Below are 23,029 nucleotides of genomic sequence, written 5' to 3' on the forward strand. Positions count from 1 at the left end.
CTGGCTCTCATTACAAATATATGCAAAAAACAAGTCATTGTTTACCTGAAGAATCACTGGACATTTGTTCCAGTGCTGTTATTTGTTTTTATTCTTGAAAATGTTTCGAACTGAACTGTGACAAAAGGAAATGGTGACTTGAAATCTTCAGTGATGCTTTAAATGCAACACATTTGAAAAACTTTAAGTATTACCATTTAGAATTTCTATCCCAGATAATGTTGTATATATAATACAGCATGAGACTGGAATGACCAGGAACATGCTTGACAGGGAACCACTGCTCTCCATTATCTGATGTAAAGTCAGATCTTAGTAAGGTCAAGGCAGATGTGTCCAGTATCAGACAAGCAAAACCATTTTTCTGATTCCTGGCAGCTTGAGACAGAGGGCATTGATTGTATGTAGATAATTAACATAATCCTACAAATAAATCACTATGAAATTATTCTGAAGACTTTATCAGACAGTCTCAGGCATACCTCATGTCTCATCAAGTGCTTAAAGTTCACTTGTACATCACACACAGGTGATACTTCAGACCAATGCGCATAACAAGTTCGTCCAAGGTATAAATCACTTCGAAATTACACTTGAGACATTAACAAGGCTCACTGACTACTAGAGTATACTACAAGGAATCGGTTGATGCTACAATGAAGACAAATGATAATTGTTGCACTTTGGGCCAGGAAACCACAGGTCACCAGCCATCCTGATGCCAAGATGGTCTTCGGTTGGACGCAGGAATTTGGTGCCCTTTAGGAATGCACACCAGAGTTGTTTGTCCATTATGTTGGCTGACCAGGTGCTGATGTGCTAGACCTGTAGTCTGAGAACTGGAAGAAAAAGAGAATTATTTATAACGAATGGCTCAAAATTGTTTAGCTGCTTTGGAAATGAAAGGTCTGTATGACGTTCTGTAGTGGAGTTACTTTTTAGCAAACCTGAACCAAGGTTTATTTGAGTTATTTCATGGTGGCTGTCTTGCACTCACTTGTTTGTTCCAGACATTATTTTGGGAGTGTGTTTTGGGGCCATTGTTCAGCCATGTAAGCATTTATTATTGGTAGATTGTGTTTGCAGTTTTAATGCAAGACGTATATGCTCTTCAGACAAAAAGCGTTCAGCTCATCTGTGGCTTTCGCTTTCATATACCCTGTGATCTTCTTGGCAGACATCTTGAAAAAGTAATTTTTGCACCTCCACAGACACCTATAATATGACTTAAAACATACTATTTTTCTGTAGATTTGTTTGTTTCTTTGATGTTTAATGCAACACTCGGCAATATACCAGTTATATGGCGTATTACTGTTGTGTGAATGCATTTTGTAAATCTTTTCAACCCTTGAATGTCAGGCAAAAATACCTATAATGTTGCCAGTGTATCAGTGAGACAAATGTGAGCTGTGAGCACTGTTCACTACTTACCATTGACTATGTTTTAGATACACAACATCAAAATTGTTCTCAATAACTATATAGCCATATATGATTTCTTTTCCTCTATTCATGGCATTGACAAGAAATGGGAGTGACATCATCATTACATGCCTGTTGAAAAACATCAGTAGTTTATGCTATTCTGAAATTCTCACCAGAACTTTGCAACTTACCACATAATCGTAATGCATGCATTTTTCACTGTCTTCATGCCAGTTCAAAAATATAATGCAGGGCTCAATTGCTTTGTTGCTTTGTTACTTGCATTGGTGCAACCCAGTGTTAACAACTACAACGAAGTTATTTGTCTAACTTGCACCAGGTGTATGTCAGTTTTTGAATGGGTAAACTTTTGAATAAAACATCTAAATGTTTCAAAAGCATATTTCTTTCATTACACATTGCAATAAAAGCAGTGCATCTGGAATTTGTCTGTTGCAACCAGGTTTTTAACTTTGGTTGCACCTGGTGCAAGTAGGTTAACATCTCTTAAATCGCGACCTGTAATGTCAATCCTGCTTTCACATCTTACAAATGTCAAGTCAAACCCATCTTTTCCTTTCCATCCTCGATCTTCAAGACTTCGTGTGATGTAGACTTTAAAGACCAGAACAAAAACAAATTCTTTCCAAATCTTACATTTTCATATGTTGCACATTTCACTCCTATATTTTTCTACATCCTTGAGCGGTAGATGGGCCAGGTGTTTGACACACTGAGGTTTGATTCCCCAGATGGTTTCAAAGTGAGACGTTTCATCGTGTCTAATTATTGATTATCATGTAGGAGTTGGAAGAATGTGAAGACGTAAAACATTTTATGCATAACAATCACCTTGTTCCTTGTAGTGATATTTCAGGGCTACTTCTTTCAAGACAGTTTCATCTCATCAATCCTATTCTTGGTTACTCCCTGATGTGACAAGAAAGTTGCAGTTTAAAAGCCCAAGCACTTCATTCATAGATATCTATAGCTTTGAGTCTCCCAATATAGGACATCCATACCTTTAAGTTTACCATTCATCAGCTGGCTTGCTGTCATGTCTATAACTGAATTATGTGTGATGTCAGAGCCATGGAACATTGTGATGTCAGGGCAACTTCTGTCTCTACAGAAGAGGTTTAAATGAGTTTCAGCAGTTATATAAATAATTTCATGCTGGGTATGCCTTCTGTTGTCAAACAAGTGGTGTCATCACTGTTTGGTAGTTATTCATAAATGCTTGCTCATGATATAGATGGAATCTCTTCTCCCTTCAGCAGACATTTCTTTTGAATGTGGAAACAGTTTTCTTGCTTTATGTACCTCAAGAATGTACCTGAGATTATATACATTCATGTATTCATTTGAAAACAGATGAATTCTAATGGAAGTTTTTGAATGGCATTTGGCAGTGATAACTATAAAGGGCGAATTTATAAATGTGTGAAACATGTAGAACATATCTCAGAGTATTATTCTTATTCATCATCAGGTGCATGAAAGCTTGGAAACAGATAGCTATATATGTGAGTGACTTTAGTTCTACAACACACTCATCAGTATTCCAGGATATGGCAGCAGTTTGTAAATAATTGAGTCTGGACCAGACAATCCAGTGATCATGAGTGTCAGTCTACACAGTTAGGAACTGATGACGTGTCTTACCCATGCTGTGTAAGATCCAACTAACGGGATCGGGTGGTCAGGATCCCTGACTTCGTTGACACATGTCATCGGTTCCCAATTTCACGTACCAATGCTCATGTTGTTGGTCGCTGGATTGTCTGGTCCAAGACTCGATTATTTACAGACCGCTGCCATATGGCTGGAATATTGCTGAGTGTGTTGAAAACTATACTAACTCACTCACAAAGGCAGTGCGACAAACAGTGAATGAGTTTTATGTTGCTTTTAGCAAAATTCCAGCAATATCACAGCTGGGAATAGCATAAATGGGTCACACACTGTACCCATGTGGGGAATCAAACAAGGATCTTCGCTGTGATGAGTGAACGCTTTAACCATTAGGCTACCCTGCCACCCCATTGGACAAATAGAAGCTAGAAATTAATTAGTGCTGATGTGTAAGTAATTACTGATAGATAATGACGGTTGGCTGACAGGAGTTAAATGGTACTGATTTCTATACATACAGATGAATGTAGTGCAGTCAATGATCAGTTGTACATATCAGCCAATGATGTAATGGATTTGTTACTGGGAATGATGTGAAGCTGAGTCACACATCGTCAATTACACCTGAAGAACTTCCCAGAAGGCATCTCCACCACCTGTCGTGTTCACTGTTTCCCACATGTGACATATACATCCACTTACGTCACCTGTCAGGACTGACACTCTCTGCAGTGATTTCACATAATGCAATATACATTACAATAATGAAATAAACAAGATAAGCATCCGTTGCCCATGTGCCAGCTGATTCATTGTTACAGGGAGACTCTCCGCGTTTCATGTGTCGCAGTGTATTTGTGCAGTGATGTGGTGTTTATTGAGCTAGTGTCTATCAAAGCATCAATTCTGAATGAAAGGATTGTTTCCACCAAGGGTGTTGATTGGTATTGATTGATTGAAATGCAGATTTGACAGATGGTTTCCTTACCTGGGTGTTGTCTGTGTTTTTGCAAATCTGATTTCATTATTTACTGTTGTATAAACAGACTTTGATAGAGACACACATGTGTTTCATTTTGATAAAACGCTTGAAATATTATTCTTCTGAGGCGATGATAGACATTTCAGTGGTAGCCACAACTGGCCACTCATATTATTCTATATAGTTGCTTGAAACCCAAGTTACAATTAGTCTTCACCAACCAATGCATGTCATAAAAGGTAATGAACTGCATCAGTTCCGACTCATTGGCTTGGCAACCCATGAAGGTCTGTGGTAGAATAGGCCTTCAGCAACCCATGCTTGCCATAAAAGGCAAGTATGGTTGTTGTAAGAGGCGACTAACGGGATCAGGTAGTCAATCTGGTTGGCACATATCATCGGTTCCAATTGCACAAATCGATTCTCATACTGTTGATCACTTAATTGTCTGGTCCAGACTCAATTATTTACAGACTGATGCCATACAGCTGGAATGTTGCTAAGTGCAGCATAAAACTAAACCCACTCACTCACTGACCTGCTTATGCTTTCCATAATTCCTCCTTTTAGAAGATGCTATTTGATAAACATAAATAATTTTAAGCCTGTTCAGTTTTACCTCATGATGGGGGGGCAGAACAATCCTTGAATCCATGAGTACAACACTCAAGAATAAAAAGAAGATGAAACCAGAAAGTGTTCATCATAATTCCTGTTTGTGCTCATGATGTCAGTCACTGGCTTGTCTACTCCAAACTTGATCGTGTGAAGGCAACTGTCTTATATGTGAAATATTTAAAAACAACAACCAAACTTACATCATACTTCTAAATGCATGACAGTATATATATATGTATATATGTGTGTGTGTGTGTGTGTGTGTGTGTGTATATATATATATATATATATATATATATATATATATATATATATATATATATATATATATATATATATATATATATATATATATATATATATATATATATATGCTTTGGTTTATGCATGCCATTTTTAAAATAGCCGTCGTGAATAATACAAGATAGTGCACAGTACTTATTATCCAAAATGAAAACCATTCCCAATGTACTCTCAGAGAAGTCTTTTAAGTCATTTTCATTAATTTTCATTCACATATGTGACCTATTGAGCTATGTCTCACCTTCCGGTATCAGTTTCATGTTGTTATTTGAATGCAGTCACACACGAAACTAAAACATTGTTTATGTGAATCAGTGTTCTTAATAGCAGTTAAATCTGTATAGCTCACCTGGACAGCCAAATATGCCCAGCCAAATTCCCCTTTAAATATGTAAAACTCAGTATAAGTAAGCTTATCCTCAGTACTTTTCGTTACACTCCACTACTGAGTCTAACAAAACCTTATGGGAGGTCGCGTCAGGTAACATTTGAGATTGACCAGTCAGAACACAGCTTACCAAATCGCGAAAATGCACATTCGCACATACCCTTTGAACTTTTGATCTTGAAAAGGTTTGTACACGAATGAATCAGAATGCTATTTAGCTTACGCTCGCTTCCGGGTGATGCACACGGTGCATGTACAGCCATGACAATGGTGAGTAATCAGTCGCTGAAAATTGTGTTTTTGGCAATATTCAAGGATGTTATCTTGAGGAAATATTAGCTAATGGTAACCATGTCAACAGAAACCCCAAAGCGTATATATGGCAGGTCAAATAAATGTGTTATATGCAGATTTTTGTTTGTGGAGAGATCTGTGTCAGTGACCTGAATATTTTGAAAGTCCCTCCGATCCCTAAATAGTAGCCGTTGTCTGATAGGTTAAATCTACTCAACCATCTTGCGTTTGATTGGATGGTTATTGGTCACTCAAAGGTTACCTGAGGCGACCTTCAGCTAGGTTTTGTTAGACTCAGTGGTGGAGTGTAACGAAATACACTGAGACTAAGTTTGCTTATGTTATATTTATGAATATATTTTCTCAGTAAAGTACAAAGTCTAGTACTTCTTTTAGTTGAATCCCATCCGGGATTTGAACCCACACCCATAGAGTCAGGCACCTAATCACCAGCACACAAAGACAGTCACCTAACACACTCAGATATCATGACTTCCACTAAAATCAATAAAATAAATATCCTTTAAGGATGAATGTTCCCCATGATATCTTCTGATCATTCTTTGTAAATTCGTTCATCCTTTCATATCAAATGGCCTGAAAGTCAAAGGATCATGCAGTCCAGTTTGCAGATTCCCAGTATCAGGAGATTCCAATTCTGGTGGATTCTATATTAAAAATTAAATCATTTTGTGACAGTGAAATTTTGTTTGTGAATGAAATGCAAATATATATATTAGTTTCAAACAGTTTATTCTCAAAGTCATCTCAGTGACTTTCTGTATTTTGAGTAATTTGTTCAGTATTTCTATTAAACTTTATTAATTAATCAATGAAATAAAAATTATATTGTGTCTGTTGATTTTAATTTTGATAGGTTCTTATATTTCTCAAAATTCATCAATTTAGTCTGCATTTCTAGGAACTTTGCCAAAAATACCAAGAGGCACATCTGGTACAGCAGGTCACTAAGAACAACAATCTAAAGATGTATTTAAAACCGAATGGATTTGTATACATGTCAAATTTAGCAAGAGCATGGCCTTTAATGATACCTTTTAACAGCTACAGAACTATAATTGGGAGTTGTGCTATTTTAACCTTGACAAACAAAACAGGCTAAAGAGGAAATCCAAAAGGATGCAGCTTCCAAATTTAATAGCTTCTCTTGAAAATCTTTAATAAGATTTTATCTTGTAGATTGCCCTGCATTTTTTCTCTCTCACAAACCCAATTATATTTCATAAGTGTGTGCTGTGTGAACTCCTAACACCTCACCTCATGTGTTAGGATTAGCCCTGTCAGGAGCTGGCTGTAAACGCCCTGAAATGGATCAAGGTTGTCGATATCTCGTTAGAGGTGCAAGATTTACACCTAGTCTTTAACCTTTCAGGGTCTCAAACCATAGCTGCTGGCTCCTTTTCAATTTTGGCCAAATCAACTGGCCTGTAAATTCCATATTGAAGACTCCATAGCTGGCTGGGTCACAAATGCCATGTTTAGATAAATGTAATATTGTTTTGATTGAATAGGTCTTGAGCTACATAAAGATGTGGGTCAGAGTGCACAGACAAAATGACAATATGGAGGGTGCCTAAGTTGTCAGTAGATGGGCACACTGACTAAAGCTTGCGACAACTGTCATGTTTCCGAGAGCAACAGGGGTCTCTAACTTCATCAAGATGACTGCTCTTTTTAGTCACTCTTCATTGACCTGCCTGCATACCAAAAAAAGACGGACTAATAAGTTCTGAGAAAGGTAACACTGGACGGCTGAGAGGTGTCTTTGATACTTTAGAGAGAGCTGTCTTGATCACTGTCATTTAGCAACACTGGCCATTGTCACGTTCCTCATTTTTCAGTTTGTTTTGGGGGCTGTTTTCATAAAGTCTGTGCCTGAGAGAGAGCGACTACAACCATGAAATGGTGGATTGTCCTTGTTGAAGCACTAAAAAAAATGTTTTGCCTACAAGGAAACAAGCTGTGTATGTGAGACATGTTTTGCTGATGTCTCGGCAAGCACTTGACGTGGCAGGTGGATTGGCCTATCTACAACAGAACTGCAAAAATACACATAGCAGGATTAAAACAACACGCCAACTCCTGACATTTGACAATGGGGTTTTCAACCTCCTTCAGTGTCTCAAGAACTGTCTCACTTCTGACAGTAATGAGATGTTCTTACTGACCCATTTATTTCATCTCTCTCAGTCACTGTTCTGATTACTCCCAAATTTATTTATTTATTTGTTTGTTTGTTTGTTTGTTTGTTTGTTTCTTTCTTTCTTTCTTTCTTTCTTTCTTTCTGTCTTTCTTTCTTTCTTTCGTAGGCAAGTATTTCTGTCAAAATGCCAATATCATCCTGTTTTTAGCAGAATGTTGTGTAATTAGAACAATATCTGGCATTAACATTTCATAACTGTACACAGTGTTCAGGAAAGCAACATTACATCATTTTCAAAGCAACAGTGCATTGTTTGGACATGTTGTGTTTTACAATTCCATGACCTGAAAACAGGCTGATATGATACTCTGGTAAACATATTTTCTATAGATTTCATATGTCCCTAGCTGATCAGTACTGATAGTTTTCTAATTCCTCCTTAAAAAATATTAAAACCATGTGGGTTATGCCCTAAATCTTACACTTTTATTGTAAATAGGTCAAGTGATCTGGAGATTGATTGATTTGTAACACTACAAATATTTGATGACATTAACTGTGTGTCCACATTCAGTTTTACAAGCTGAAAAAATACAACCTGGAATCAATAAGATCCAATGGCCTTTTTATGTCCGTAATTCTTTGTCAGAGTTAATGATTGAGATGTGTGTGGTGAACAATAGAATAAAATAAATTCCATGATGTTTCTGTTCCTTTTTAAGGGACAGAACTGAAAAAAAGGTGAGCTACGGAGAAAGTTTTAAGACATTTGCTCCATAAAGCACACTTTACCCACAAAGGAGAGCACGGAAGCACATCCTACATTCCTCCCCTGAATACAGATAGAAGGATTTTGCCTGTGATGTTCATTCAGGTTTGATAGAGACATGGCCGGTTCCTTCACAAATCTGTATAATGAATGTGCTTCTTGGCATTCCATGTGTTTCTGACATTCTACACCATTCTGCTCTTCCATTGCATCATGACAAGGAGGACAAACATAGCATCTTTAGTGAGAAATAGACCGAGGATTGTTTGTCAACTCTTGTATGCCAAGTTATGCACGGAATGATTGGGAATGAGAAGCTCTGTGTGTCATGGGATGTCATCAATTTGACATACATTATATGATATTTATGGAAAGATATTCTCAGATTATTACCTTGTTCCCAAAAATCATCCAGATTATGTAAAGTGTAAAATGAGCAGTTACAAATGAGCTAGAGACCTTAATTTAGGGAACCATTATTAAGGACTAACTTATCTAAAGAGATTTTCAGATTTTGCAAATTTTGTACATGGTGTCTGTGGTATTATTTGTTTCATGTCATTACTGCTGTTCTTTGGCTTCTGACAAAAGGTTAACCTTGTACATCTAGCATTAAGTACCAGTTATGAACATAATTATAAATTCAAGTATACGTAGCATATGTATGAGTTGAAATTGTGCTGTATATATTGTCATTGGTCCCGCGGAATTTACCTTTCCATGCAGAAAAACGTCTGGTCCATGGAAAACACAGTTTTTTGCAGAATCCATGCAGAATTTGTCACTTTTCAGAATTTGCTTATCTTAATAAGTGAGTGAAAACTGTCTGACAGCTGAAATGAAAAGTAGAGTTAAAGTAGGATCAGTTACACATAAAATGAACTGACATATTAGTGTGACAACATTTTCAAAATAATCATCATTAAAGATACTTGATTACTAAAGCAAGTTGTAGGCATTTTTCAAATATTATTAGATGAATTTGACACTGCAATTACATTCTCAAGATCAATCATTCTGAAAATTGAAATTATTTCAGACTTAGTTTCAACATACAATTGTTATTTGCATGAAACAGGAACTTGTTTGTCTGCATCAATTCACAAACACAGAAAAAGATGGGGTGCTTTGTCATCAAACTTACTTAAGATGTGATATATACTGTCGACTTAACTCTATATCTGTGTTTGATAATTAATCTATGAAAGTCTGTGTAATGTTTTTGTTCTTTTTCCTAAATGTTTTAACGACAGAATGTTTTGCAGAATATTGAAAAAATAGGGTACAGAATTTGCTTAAATTTGCCACAGAAGCCAGGAGGGACTGGTTCATGGTAACAGATAAGACTCCTTTGTCATCATCTGGTCTGAAGGGGGTAGGGTAGCCTGATGGTTAAAGCAATCGCTCATCATACTGAAGAACTGGGTTTGAATCCCCACATGGAAACAATGTGTGATACTCATTCCTGATGTCCCTTGCCATGATATTGCTGGAATATTGCTATAAGCAGCATAAAACAAAACTCACGCATTTTGGCCTTAAAATGGTAAATACTTCTTCCGAAAGTGCCTATCCTGTGGAGTAAATAATGAGTTCTGTGGTCAGCCAAGAGGCTGTTTCTTGGGATAAGCACAGATAGACAAACATTTGGTTTTGTAATCAAATTTCTTATGGAAAATAACATTCAATGATACACAATACCCTTTCGAGTTTATAAATACTATGAATGTAGCATATCGCTAGCTGGACTCACCAGCTGTGCATTCTAGAGACTGTTTTGAGATATGATGGTGCAAGTCTTTGAAGGGCATTTAGACATGAAATACATAAGAATGAAGATTTTTATGGATATCAACTTCTTTATTATGAGAACACAACATTTCGGAGTTAATGCTTACTCCTTCATCAGGTGATTCGAGTAAGCATAAACTCCGAAACGTTGTGTTCTCATAATGAAGAAGTTGATATCCATAAAAATCTTCATTCTTATGATGGTGCAAGTCTATATATCAGATGAGCATTAGGGTAGGTAGGACCATCTCTCTCAATCCGTCTGACTAGGTGACCAGGCAGTCCTAGCTCCTATACTTTAATATAGACTGAAATAGTCTCCATACGGCATGGTTCATCTGTCATCTTATGGTGACAGCTTGGAGTTGTGGTCATGTCAGAAACTGTGAGATTATCATTGTATGTTGAATAAATTTCAGACTGATTTTATGCATCACTTTCATATTGCTGAAGAGCTGTCAGTGGAATGCAAAATGGCAGCACAAAACTGAATTAGTCTCAATGTTTAGATCAGTGCCATTTTCAATTGTTAATTATGTCCTGAATCAGTCATGATGCAGAGCATGCATCTTGAGGACTCTTTGATTCCATTAAAACAATCTGAGAGTTTTCAAGGGTATGACCTGAGAAGATCCAGGCTAGAACCCATGCTTGTTGTAAGAGGCAACTAATGGGATCAGGAGGTAAGGCTTGCTGACCTAGTTGACACATGTCATTGTATCTCAAATGCGTAGATCGATGATCATGCTGTTGATCACTTGATTATTTTCTCCGGATTTTATTATTTGTATACCTCTACCATATTGCTGGAATATTGCTGAGTGAGGCATAATACCTCACAGGGTTAAAAATCACTATCACTGAGAAGCTGCAGTTTTGATTCTGATATTTTTTTTCCCTGCAGTGAAATTGGTTGAATTCATATTGCATTAGTTAAACCTACTATTTTAAAATTGTCTGTTTCGTGTGCATCTGCAATTCATCATGGACAAAACCAGGGCTTCTTTTGTCTGAACGAAAGGAGGCCTGTTTACTGTACATATCACCTGTGAAATTCTTTACTGCAATCAACACTCGTTATTGCAACATAATATAATAATTCCTCATTGTATTTACTGATTGAGTGTTGGTTTTATTTGTATTAAGTGCTTCCTAATATAAGGGCTTTAAGAACTTCCCAATATCAGATTAATAGCTCTGTCAAATTTTGTGAAAAAACTTGGCAAATAAATCCCTCAAGACTGCCTGCCTAGCTTCTGATTTCTTTGTAGACAAATGCTGATGGATCTGGTATATTCTACTCAATCTAATTTCAATACAGGTCAAGTTTAATAGACAGTCTAATCAGTCAGAGGGAAAATAGTATAAAGAAGCATGCTCTTTGCGGTAAATGGACTGGATTCTGTTTTGGAATACACTCTGTGACTCATTTGACCAAGTTCATGGGAGTTCCCGATGAACAGATAGGTGTTAAACTACAGGGTGAAAGTTTTATTGGTCAACAGAATACATGTCATTGGTTACATGACCTTAGGTTAGATCGGACATTGACTTTGTCTCAAATGAGATTACAAAATAGAAGAATTTTAAGGAGGTTTATAATGATATATTGAGTTCTTTAATTTCATGCTTGGTTTGATCAGTTGATAAGTTTCAGGGATGACTGACAAATGAACAAATGATTGATGGAAAGTTTGTCACGATGACTGTAGCCTCTTTCAGTGAAATGGTTTTGTTTGCAGTTTTTAGTCTGATGTAGATTGAAATGTGAAAGACGTTTCTGGCCTAAATGTGTAGTGATGAGTCTTTCAGTCAGTTGAGTAGGACAGTATAACCGTCTTTGACAAAGTGTTAGACAAGTGGATTTGATCTGTGTTTGTGCATGTCTCTTTCCCACTTTCCATAATGCGTTCATTTGCAAGCACTGTATCAACTGCATCTTCTGCATGACCACTCCATTGACTACATCCACCATAACAACTGCATCCACTGCATTTACTACACCAGCTACATCCACTACATCATCTCCACCCTTTACATCCATTCCATAGGGGTGTCATGATACAGGTGCCTCACCATATGACAGGTATCGTGATAGGGCATTTTCAGCATTTTGGGCCTGACAAGCAGCTCTTACCTTCATGGTAAGTTGTCTGATGTTGAAACCATAGTTCACTGAAAACCTGTAAACAACTGTTTCAAGTGATTTCTGTTATAGATAGTATTTGATAGAGAATGGACAACTACCCATCAGTCAAGTATCTATCACCAAGTATTCACTCTCATAAAGTCATGTTAACTGTTTTGTATTAAAAAAACAAGAGACAAACGTGTTAAGACTCGAAATGGTAATCAATATAAGTAAAGGAAAACAAATTGATATAAAATCACAGGAACTGTGTATCATGCCTTGCAAACCGTGCCACCAGTGCATCGGTGAATTGTGACATCCCTAGTAAAAGTCAACTAACGAGATTGGGTGGTCAGACTCATGATGTGGTTTACACATATCATTGTATCCCAGTTGGGGAGATTTATGCTCATTAAGTTGATCATTGGATTATTTACATACTGCCCCCATATAGCTGGAATATTGCTGAACTAAGATCATTCACTACTAAACCCATAAGCTACACCCTTTACAACCTCTACCTCCTATGCACCTTTTACATGTACTACATCAGCTGCACCCACTACATTTATTACATCTGGTAAATCATTTACATCCACTAAGATCACTACACCCTTTACATCCACTGCTTTTGCTCCTGTCACTACATCAGCTCCATGTACAACACCCACGACATTCACTCCACCCAATACATCCACTACAGTTCCTTTATCAGCTTCACCCACAACATTCACTCCACCCAATACATCCACTACAGTTCCTTTATCAGCTTCACCCACAACATTCACTCCACCCAATACATCCACTACAGTTCCTTTATCAGCTTCACCCACGACATTCACTCCACCCAATACATCCACTACAGTTCCTTTATCAGCTTCACCCACAACATCCATTGGATTCACAACCTACACAGCATTCAGTGCCTCAAAACCATCACTTCAAATTCAACATGCATTTGAGTTTAAATATCACTTAACCACTTTGTACATTAACAAACTCAAACTTGATCCCAAATAACCCTTAAGGATTAATTGTAGTTTAATGACCCTTGTTATGGACCAAGTATCCAGCTAAATGATTCAATCTGATTTCCTCTTGGAAGATGTATAAAAACATCCAGACACATTATACTGGAGGTCGCCTTTTGGGGAGCAATGGATTCCCCATAAAATTTAGATTATAACTCTGATGAAACCAGCAGTACCCATAGTTCTAGACCTGTGACTTGGCGGGGTAATACACTTTGTGATTATAATCTATATACACATCAAAACAAATAACCTTATGAACTACCATTTCCAAGTTAATGCTGGGTCAAAGTTCAAATAGCATCTTACTTTATTCCTGTTAACCAGATTGTTCAAAGGGTTATTATATTTAACCAGCAATTTATGAAATCAAATTTATCTTAACTAAAGAAAGTTGAAGTGATTTTGTCATCTCTATGCTGTGTGTCTCAATCTAATGTGGCTAAGTTCAGTTTGAAATCATTTGCAGAAAAACTTGGATTATATTGATAAAAATGCTTGGTTGTAGTCAAATGAAGCTGGAAAAGTATTGCATAGGCACTGAATGTAAAGAAACCGAGTACTTTCTTTCAGTGTAAATGCTGGTTGATAAATTGACTGTCAAGCAACTCTTTTAAAGAAGTATGTGCGAAAACAGATTCACCATAAACTTTATTCAGAAACGTTTAAAAAAAATCACTATGGTTGCATGTTGCTGGTTGACATTTTGTAAAATAGATAATAGTTTATTGTGACTTATGAAAGGACCTTTAGGTGTATTGTATGAAATGGTGCCAGTTCTAGCTGGGAATTGTCTGGCGTGTCAGTCACTATTCAAGATGGAGAAAAGATAAGTCACATGTAGACTTTTTCAGGCTTTGAATTGTTAGCTTTATGTGGTGCAAGTGAATGTTCTGACAAATATGTCAGCTCTGTTGGTAAGACACAAGTACTGCGCTGCATTGAAAACCATCTTGTGTAAAGAGGAAGTTCTATATGTTAAGTGTTACTGTTCCAAGATGGTACAATAGAAACGTTTACAGAAATGGTAGAACAGACGTCTGAGATAGATTTTGTAATTGTTGTATGGGATTTGAGAACCTCACTTCAGACTTGTGTAAAGTTGGAGATTATAGAAATTGTTGGGGTTGTGGAGAAAGGTTGTGAAAGATTTAGGTATTCTTCTTCAAGTTGTCTGCTATGCAGTGTTAATTGTTACACCTTGAAAATTTATAGGCAACATGGAACTGAAAACAGTCTGAATTTAACCATTTTCTCTTAAAAGTGCTTCATTAAGCGTTTTTTTACATTGAAATGATGGCAATGAATTTACAGTTCAAGTTTTGAATTTTGTAAAATAAATCTATCTGCAACCAAATCACCACAGAAATATATTAATAATCACATTTTTAATGCATTCTTCACATCCTGTCCACTTCACTTCCTGTCCACTTCTTTGTGATTTGGATTAAGTGTGTAACTTTCTATGCGGAATATAAGTGAACTATCCTTATCATCAGTGACCTATTTATATAAAAGTGAGTGAGATGATATTTAATGTGATATTGGCAATGTTTCAGCCATATCCAGATGATATTTATGTAAAACACATTGATATGTGTTGGTCTGTGGGGTATCAATGTTGACCATGGAGTTTTGGCTTTTAGTGGTTTGGATCTTAGCATTTTATCTGTTATATTGTGTAGAACATGGAGTTTTTCAGTGTTGACTCTGACACCTATATTTACAATTTATTAGAGCTGCTGAGCAGAAAAGTGTTTCATGCATTCAATTTTACATGATGCAGAAATAGGGAAAGGTGATTTTTTCTTGAACATTTTGCCTATCTATTACATGACAGGCGGATTTCTTTCAGATGAAGTCAAAGACAAATGATGCTGCCATGTTAGTTGTGTGCTATGAGGACAAGGACTGGAATCAATATAGATGGATAATTCTCAATACTTCATAGATTAAGGTTTTCAATTTGGAACTAGTTACAGTCTAGTTTCCACTAGTTACAGTTTATGACCAGGCTGAGATTACAGTTTTCACTATAATGGGCAGGACAGATATGAACTTAAATTGTTTCTAGACATGCTTTCAAATCATTCCCAGAGGATGCCAGGGCCGGATAATGATTAAGAGAGCTAACAGAGCTAGTGTTATCTCATGTCCATGGTGGCTGCTACTGCTGCAAGGTCTTTGACTTCACGTTTGAGCTGACTTTACTCCGATACCCACAAATCACAATCAGACAGAGAAGCAGAGGGTGCTGATTCACAATATCAAATTATTTCATTATAACCTGTCATGACTATACTATACTCACTAAAACAGTAGGGGGACATTTTATAATTACAATTGAAAGAATTGGGGTGTATATCACAATCAATAAACATTGATATGATGATAATGAATGTTTTGAGGCTACCACATTACATGCACGTCCTTATGAAAACAGTTGTTTGTATAATCTTGTGAAAGATAAATGAAATTTGTTTGTGTATGATTTTCTTTTTCAAACAGTAAATAATGACCAGAGACAAACCCTTACAACTGTGTGATGCGAGATGATTGTCAAAATTCATGGTCTGGGGTGATTTATTAACCTTGAAAAACATCAAAATCAAGAATGAAAGCCCTATTGTATATTGGGCTACTGTGTTGTGAACATGCATCTCATACAGTGTGTTTTTTGGTAGTCATAAAGAGAAATGGCAGTGAGTTCATGAGATGTCTGTCTTTAAGTTTAACTCTGATACTTCCTATCCAGACTGAAAGTTCACATTCCTCTTCTTTCTATATATATGTCATTGCTTTATGAATGAGGTAGTGCTTTAACTTCATGTTTGATCTGACTTCACTCTTATTCCTTAAAGTTCCACAAGTCAGAAGCAGACAGATTCTGAATGACATATGAATGACATAGAGCTACAAATGCTATGTGGATAGTGTCCCAGGTCCCACTGCTACAATACCCTACTTGTAATTATTGTGTGATAACTATGTTTTTATGCAAGGGCATGCTCATGCTGTCAACCTCCAGTTTGTCTGCCTCCAACACCTGTCATTCAGACAAATCAGTATCATCCTGTATGTTATGCAAACAACATGTACTCGCTGTAGTACGAATCAGTGTGTACTCTCTCAATAGTTAACATGGTCATTGAAGTCTGTTAACTTTGTGGCTAATCAATCAGCTTCAGATGAATGCCAAGAGATTTGAAGTAGTTCATTTATCTCAGCAAGGGATAGAGCAAATATAGAATGTACATCCCTTGTAAGCTATTTCTGTAACTAAATAGGAACAAAGCCTGTTTGTTACTTCCAAACAAAGCCAATTAGGAATTTTATGTGTTGGTTGGTTGCTGGCATCTGGTGTCTTTGAGAAGCGTTTAATACATGCAGAGACTGTGTAGCACTAATCATGTATTATACTGAAACAAGGGTAATTACAGAGATCAGACGTGTCCAGTTGGAGAGAGGTGAATCCCATGTAACCATCAGAATTTGAGCATGTGGAAGTATATAATAAAACCTCGAGGTCGATTTTGGTCTATCAGATCCCCTCTAGAGATGCATATCTGTCTAAAATGTCTTCCTAACAACCAGACTCCAATGTTGTAGAGAGAGGTTTAGATTCACTGAGAAACTGCAGAAGTTGTGATTGGCCTTTTGAAGTTGGCGACCCAGTGGAAGCGTCACTTTTAGGTGCTGACATTTGGTCAAAAGAAGAGGATAATGATTCTATCGGTGGCGCAATAACTCAGTAATTGAACTGTCACTCCTTTGAACTCACTTTTTCTTACTAAGTAGAGATGGAGTTGTAGGTTAGCGAGGAGTTATTGGACAACAATGGATTAAGCAGACATATTGGCACACTTTCCACAACCCAGCCTGATGGAGCAGAATAGGTTCAAATGACCTTCAAAAGGTTTAGGTGGCCACATCGGAAATTGTTCTTGATGGCAAGTTAGACATAACAGTTGAAAAGCTGAATTTGGTCAGTTTATTTGGTATTGTCAGTATTGTACCAAACAAGGACCTACTTTTTGTGAAAATTGGATAAGTGGTAGGCTCTGATGGACGACCGTTTTTTTTAAAACACTTGTTTTCATGATGAATTATGTGTGAAGTAATTCATATAATTTACTCACAAAGAAATCTTGATGTTTGACATTGATGATGATCAAGAACTGGGTGATGAGGTTGATGATGATGAACATCTCTTGGCAGGTTTGTTAGGGACTTAAAATTGTTTGGATTTAGTGAACGTTTTGTTGCTGGAAACGAGGTTGAAGCCCTCATCTATGACACTTATGCAATAGATTATGCCTACATCATAGCAGATGTAAGCTTGGACCAGAAATCTAGGCAAACAATGATCTTGTTTCAGTGGCATAGATGTGTATTGCAATAATACCATGTTGCCATCTTGCAACACAGACTGATATATTTAAGACAACTTTAAGGATAAGGACCAACAAGAGTGAGTGAGTCAGTTTGGTTTTACGTCACGTTTAGCAATAATCCAATTATTTCATGGGGAACACCAGAAATGGGCTTCAGACACTGTGGGGAATCAAACCTGGGCTTTAGGGTAAATAAGCCAAGGCGTTAACCACTAGGCTACTCCACAACCCCAAGAGCAACAAGATACATGTAGGGGTTGTGTCCTGTATACGTCACATATCCTCAATCAACAAAGTGTATTTGTCGACTTGGAAAACTGATGTAGCAAGATTCCAATATTCAAACCCTGCTTAAGTTTTGACAAAAAAAATCATCCAAATTTTTAACAGCACTGTAGAAATATTTAAATGTTGATGTTAAAGTTTGAAATTATTACACAGTTCCACATACCAAAATTAAGACATAAATTATTAACAACATTGTTTCCGCTCTTTTTAGGTATTAGAAAATTGGAAAGTAAAAATAATGCATAATATATGAGGCTGCCAGGCATGCGACATGTCTAAGTGTTATGCATTATGGCATTTATGTGCTCACTTCCTGAAGCACATGGCAACAAAAATCTTTCCTGATCTATTCAATGTTTAATGGAATTTGCTTGCATTCCCTGTGTAGACTGAATTTCATATTATATCAGTCATGTATGAATCAATACAAGTCTTTTGATAACAGACTTCATATGTAGACAAAGGTTTTACATATCTGCTTCATGATATTATTTCATTCACCCAAATGGCTGATTTTTTTATCAGATTAGGCAGTTTCATTTCAATAATTTCAATTTACACATGTTTCAGAAACATGACTTCTGACTTTTATAACTTGGTAAGTCACAGTGCAGAGGTATTTAACTACAGTTGATGAGCATGATCCAGGAATAATCAGTTTGAATCCTAGACATGCTGCCATGTTGTGTTGCCAACTTACACTGTAAATCAATTCTATGCAGAACTTTGACACTTTAAGAATTTTGTCTACATAATGCTGTTTTGCATTCTTTTTATATGTAGTCTAACTCTGAGACACATTTTCAGAAATATAGATACAGTTTGAGTTTATCATGCTAAACCAGGCAAAAATATTTGGCATCACAAGCATTGATCTTGACAAAGGGATCCAGAGACATGCAAGTAACCAGCCTGGCTATATCTATCACGTTGCGACATGCATTGGTTGTCAGGTGCCTTTCCGTTATGACTACTCCCAGTTTGACTATTCCCAGTTTGACTACTCCTGAACATAATCATAAATGGAGCATCCCTACACTGAATACTGTACTGTAGCTGTATAGCTGATTACTCTCAGTTTGTATACTCACTGAAATAAACCTATAAAGGACACTCACAGGACCTACCATTAATGATTAGAAGCCAAGTAAATAAAGGATCTTGTGATCATTCATCATTTGTTTTAATATTTGGAGATAACTCCTCTACACAGATTCAAACTTTGTAAACTAGAACTAATACTAGACAGTGGTACATGTTGTTTCTTTTGAATATTGAACATAATCCCTAAAACCTCGATCAAAACTATTAACTGCAGAACATAAAGATATTCTCAGTCATTTTTACTGATTTACTGCATAATGGAACTGTTAACACTATCTTCCTGATTCAATTTAAAACCATGATAAACCCAACAGAAAGTCATAATTCCTTTGATTTACAATTTGGGACTAGATATTTTAAGATCCATTGTCACCTCAAGCTCAGATGTAGTGCTTTAAAGGCAGATATAATTGACATATATCGGAAACATGTAAGTGTTCATGTGGTGATCATATGGAGGACATTATTCACTACATTTTCACATGTAGGCACTATCCAAATTTATGAACAGCTGTGTACTTTCATATTCAAGGACACAGTATTAAAACTACACTATAAAGAACATACATATTTATTATTCAATCATTTATCTGTTATATAGCTTGTAACCTGTGCTGCCCTTAGTTCAAAGTATTATTCAGCACAACAACCTCTTAATTCACTTACTGTGCAGTATATATGATATGTTGTGTAGCTCAGTATATGTTTACTTGAACTCTTCCACAACATTATGTGATTAGCTAAATAAATGGTGTTTGAAGCTGGTACAGATATAATTGTATATAAATGTTGGTGGAACAGTCTACCTGATGGAGTTAAGAGCTAGTAATTAAAAAACACTTGACTGGAACAGGTTTATACTGGGTGGGTAGTCAAACTGGGAGTAGTCATAATGGGAATGAACCTGTTGTTTGGGCTGTGTACTCTCAGATAACATCACAGTGGTTTCCATAATATGGTAAAACTATTCCAAATTGTGTTAATACCTACTCAGTATTTGATGGACAAACAGATATGATGTTAATGTGACATTATTACCCTGACAGAATTGTACTTGCAAAGCCACTTCTGACCGTATACGTCTGTACATCCACTTCGCAGGTACCTATTTTAAACAGATGGATGGACTGAAAGCAATGTACACCTTGCCCAAGGACACAACACAGTATGAGACCAAGGTCACAAATTTGTGGTGTCTACACTGGGATTCAAACCTGGACCTTTAGAAGTATTCATGTGTGTTGGATGAAAGCAGAATGATGGACAGAAGTGTTCTTGTGTGTTGGATGAAAGCAGAATGATGGGCAGAAGTGTTCTTGTGTGTTGGATGAAAGAAGAATGATGGATAGAAGTATTCATGTGTGTGGGAATGTAAGAAGAATGATGGAAAGAAGTGTTCTTGTGTGTTGGATGAAAGAAGAATGAGGGACAGAAGTGTTCTTGTGTGTTGGATGAAAGCAGAATGATGGATAGAAGTATTCATGTGGTTGGGAATGTAAGAAGAATGATGGATAGAAGCATTCATGTTTGTTAGTGTGTCTGAAAAATAAGTGATTTAATGGAATATGCAAGTAAAATTGGATACATGTAAAATACGAAAAGGGAATATGGTGGTATGGATGGGCTAGATAATCAGTTTCAGAAAGCAGTCACATGTATAAACTAGTGATGAAAGAACATGCATCAATAGCCAGTCACAAGGTGTACAAAAACATGTACCCAAATCAGTTGCCTTTATATTCATTATATGATAACAACCCTTCTGGAATGTGATATCTTTGAAGCTTCCACAGGAAAAACCCTCTGTTGTAAACAGCTAAGGTAATATTGTATATGCACAGCTCACAGAATAAATACACGCACTGTAGTGCTAGTAATCAAGTGAACATACGGGATGTGCATCTCACTCTTTGTCCATGTATCAGAGCACAGCTTGATACACACACTGGGCTGGCGAGTCCTAGCCTCGAACCAACACCGTAGAGAACAACTTATGTGATTATCACAGTTCCAGAATAGATTCTATGATTTGGTATGTTTATTTTGCATCAGCTCTGTGCCCCAAATTAACAATTGTTCTGAGTTCCTTTTTGATATTAGCTATATATTTGTTTCGGCTATGTAAATATTTTCAAATAAATTAACTTTGTTTTGAGGACTAAATATCTTCTTTGGAATCACTCACCAAAGAATTCTACTTGTAGTGTGATATAGCTGATATGGGGATTTATCTCACTCACTTATATGCTATACACAACTAATATCTACAGTATGATTAAAATTGGCGTCACTGGTCTGAGTAAGAATGGTGGCAAAAGCTGTTATCCAGCACTGTTTTAAGAATGTCTTTGGTTTATCATCAGTTTTGTTATTTTATAAAGATACATTTCTAACAATAACAATGCCTGGTATGAAACTCAGTCATGAAAATGATAGCACTTTTAAACTTTTGTAGAGTCAGTTTAGAAAATAATTTTTTAAAAATTGGTCATGTAAGCCAATGAGTTTCTCATTTCAAACACGTTTCCTAGAAAATGAGAAGCAACAACTTTTAGTTTGTGGTAGTTCTGGATAAATATTTGTGGAATACAGTGGGATACTTTCAAAACAAATGCATCAATTTTTGAAAGTATTTACAAAGTCTGATATTGTTGCATATATATTTAACTTGAAGTATGTTTACTCAATACTGTATTGTCAGTCATTTAATCCATAGCATATGTGTATGTAAGCTGCATTGTGTCAATTTCTCTGTTATGTGAACATTTTGCTTTCTATTGGAATGTGCAGTTGTATCCAGCAAAATCAATTATTTGATATTATTGACCAAAGTGGCTTTAATGGTTGGCCACTTACTGTTTAAGAGGAAATACCTCCAACCTCCCTCACTCTCCATGGCTATTGGAGCAGAAAAAATCTTTCCTTTTTCCATCAATGCCTCTGATCCAAATTTGAGCATAGATTCATTGAACAGAGACTGGATGCAAAGTGCAGGGTCTTGAATAGGAATCAATTTTTGATTTCTCTCTCACAAAGGTGAGTGCAATGTCTAAGAATACATGCGTGTGAGTCTCAAACGGGCCAACGCGTGTTGATAGAAGTGATGATAGAATATCGGAGTGTATTCAGTTGCCGATTTAATCTCCTTTTTCGTCTCCCACAATCCTCCAGACCATGAAATCAGGATTGTAGAGAAATGACAATCAGTGCCTCATTGCGAGATAATGAGAGAGGTAGAATCCTCATGGATGGATGTGATCTCTGCGTTGTCAGCACATTAAGTTGAGCTGTTTGATGGGATGGATTTGTACGTAAATGAAGGACCTCCTAACTGGATTTTCTCTGTGTGTCAGATTTCTTGTAGAAGTTTTCTAATTGATTTGTTAAGACTTGCAGGAACTCTTTGAAGACTTTGTCTTGAAGACTAAAATTGTTTCTTGCAGATAAGGCTTCTTCTGAAGTTGGTTTGACCCGGATTACCATTATCTCTGCTTTTCTAGTGGTAAGGTAAGATTCATTGTAGTTTCATACATCTTGCTGTTGTTATAGGTTTTGAATGGAAGAAGTCATTTGTATTTACAGTCTTTCTTCTGTCACTTGTTAGAGGTTACAGAGCTTCGTATGCTTACTGCATGATGATGATGATGATGATATGATGATGATGGAAAGAAGTGGGAGGAGAAAGAGGAAAATTAAATTGCTCCATTTG

General features: G+C 36.5%; 1 protein-coding gene across 1 annotated transcript in view; it reads left to right on the top strand.

Annotated features, from left to right (window-relative positions):
* LOC137277792 (neurotrimin-like) overlaps positions 1–23,029 on the top strand; it is a 280,109-nt gene that overhangs the window by 47,046 nt on the left and 210,034 nt on the right. The window contains exon 2 of the mRNA XM_067809723.1: positions 22,764–22,827. The gene's annotated coding sequence lies outside the window, so the exon portion shown is untranslated. The remainder of the gene's footprint in view (positions 1–22,763; positions 22,828–23,029) is intronic.

The sequence above is a fragment of the Haliotis asinina genome, chromosome 3 (assembly GCF_037392515.1).
Source record: "Haliotis asinina isolate JCU_RB_2024 chromosome 3, JCU_Hal_asi_v2, whole genome shotgun sequence".
NCBI lineage: Eukaryota > Metazoa > Mollusca > Gastropoda > Lepetellida > Haliotidae > Haliotis > Haliotis asinina.